The 2,412-nt window shown below is 41.5% G+C and overlaps 1 long non-coding RNA gene across 1 annotated transcript in view; it reads left to right on the top strand.

The window, feature by feature from the left end:
* The first annotated feature begins 827 nt into the window (after positions 1-827).
* Positions 828-2,412, top strand: part of LOC109966554 (uncharacterized) — a 78,949-nt gene continuing 77,364 nt past the window's right edge. Inside the window, exons 1-2 of the long non-coding RNA XR_002275789.1 lie at positions 828-1,038; positions 1,552-1,778. This is a non-coding gene — a long non-coding RNA (uncharacterized LOC109966554). The remainder of the gene's footprint in view (positions 1,039-1,551; positions 1,779-2,412) is intronic.

Here is a 2,412-nt window from a genome sequence, read left to right as displayed (position 1 = left end):
ATTGAGCCGGCAAACTTTCCATGTTCTCTCAGAGAAGGTCACTGGGCCAGGCCCAATCTAGCCTCTGAAACTGAGCCAAGATTTCCACTGCTGTCGTTCAGATTAGCATTAGACGTGAGCGCCTTTCCTAAGCAAATCAGACAGTGTGAAGGACAGAACTGTTCTTCCATTTAAGCACGCCTGCTTCTTGTTAAAGAGAGACAGGGCAATAAGTTGCAGGACAAAGTGTGGAGTTTGTAAGAAGACTTCACAATTCATGAACTCTTACATTTAAATGTGGCAACTGGTTTGTCATGTTAGATGAGGTGCAACTGTATCACATGGGTTAGAATCATCTTATTTTTTAATTGGAGTAATTTAAAGCAAGCATTTAATGTTTAATCCTTTCGAGAACTTCTGGGCACATGCTTGTTCCAAGAAGTGTTTTTTTTTTTTTATTAATCAGTGCTGATTCAGATTTAGTGGTATTTACTACTAGGACAGGTTCATAGGAAACCATGAGAATCATTTGTTCCATGAAGCATAATCACATGCAGGAATGTTTCTGGGTGACACTACTGCAGCCAGGCACACAGTGTAATGAATGCTGCCACATGATACAAGGGCAACAGGGTGTAACAATCGCTGCTAAAGGACATTGCAGGACACACAATGTACTGTGCAAATACAGCGCCCTTCTGCTGCATTGTGAATCTGCCACCAGTTGGGTAAAACACGCAGTAATTCAAGAGTTTTGTTGTGAGCGCGAACAAATGGTGGGTGAACTGGTATCTATTCAGCTCTGTAGCACTTGGAAGGACAAACTCGCACCTGGACTCAATCAACGTTGATTGGAGAGTGGCAACATGCCCACATGCACACAACACAGCTGACAGGACACTATCCACTCCTGCAAAGGAGAAGATAATAAGCCAAACTTAGTTGTTTTCCTTTCATAATTTCATGTATAACTTGCAAACACCCAGAAGCATGACATGACCTATCTCCCACATCAATTGAGATCTGAGAAAACCGCTCCAACATGATCAAGACCTTTCAGTAAGTTTTGCATTTATGTGATTTTCCCACGGTAGGAAGCCTCATGCGGGGCTTCGCACGACTTTGCAGATTTGTGTGGAAATCTGTCTGTTATTCAAATCCTCAGTTGCTTGAGTCTTGAACTACTGCTATCCCAGATTTCACTAACAGGCTCAATTAAGTTTTTCCCTTTTTTGTTTTTTCATGCGTTTGCTCTTACCCTCAATCTGTAAATGCTACGCAGTGAAACATTTGGGCTGTTGTGTTTCAGCTGGTTTTAGCCCTGTTTGGTATACAAGATTCAGGATAGCCTCATTGTAAATATGAGATAAAGTTTGCATCAGTCTACGACTTATGGCTAAGTTCTATTTTTAGCCTGCAGTGTGGGAAACTAAGCAGATTAAGCATGTAATGTCAGTGAACACCATCTCTACTGAACTTCTGAACTATCAGCTTTTAGCAAACAATTACTTTTCTTTCTTTCCTTGTTTGTCTGGTTGTTGCAAACTCTTATTTCACTTCCCTGGTCTGCAGACTTGTTGGCATGCTGACTGGAAGGCTTCGTTTTGGGATTATGTCAATGCCTTCAGCAGATGCTGTTGCGTTACATAAAGAGATATGCCTTGCTGGAGAGCTTCCACTCACTCCTAATGTGTGCATTCTGGCCACGGGCAACAGCTTCACATCCAGTCCTGTCACTGACATGGCAACCAAGGATTCTGGGAGCATTTCCAAAGCTGTTTTGCATCACTTGTCAAAAGGTAAATTCTGTCTGTGTTCTTTGAAATCCAAAAAACTCAAAGGAAATAGCTTCGATATACATCACCTTATCAGGAGCTTAGGGCTAACATGTTAACAAGTAGATGCCTCGAATCTTATTACGTGTCAATTCCTTAGAAGTTTCTATTCTAAGTTAAAACCCTGCTATCCATTATGCGTGCTTGTACTGCAGATGCCACAGAGAATCTGACAGTCAACCCAATCGTCTGCAGCTCAGTGGAGCTTTGGGAGCTCTCAGCACACTGGTCTGATTTGCCCGTTAGTGTCACAGCTAAATAAACTGACAGCTCAACCTGGAGGCCAGGGCCTGTTTTAGGGAATCTTAACTATATGTATGAAGGCAGTGTTAAGAGATGGACCAGCTCTCCAGGCCTGTTTAAAACAGCACTCACATGTCCATACAGTGGGTACGGAAAGTATTCAGACCCCCTTAAATTTTTCACTCTTTGTTATATTGCAGCCATATGCTAAAATCATTTAAGTTCATTTTTCCCTCATTAATGTACACACAGCACCCCATATTGACAGAAAAACACAGAATTTGACATTTTTGCAGTTTTATTAAAAAAGAAAAACTGAAATATCACATGGTCATAAGTATTCAGACCCTTTGCT

This window comes from Monopterus albus, unplaced genomic scaffold (genome assembly GCF_001952655.1).
Source record: "Monopterus albus unplaced genomic scaffold, M_albus_1.0 scaffold113.1, whole genome shotgun sequence".
Taxonomy (NCBI): domain Eukaryota; kingdom Metazoa; phylum Chordata; class Actinopteri; order Synbranchiformes; family Synbranchidae; genus Monopterus; species Monopterus albus.
Note: the sequence above shows the minus strand (reverse complement) of the source record. Positions and strands in the feature narration are given on the sequence as shown.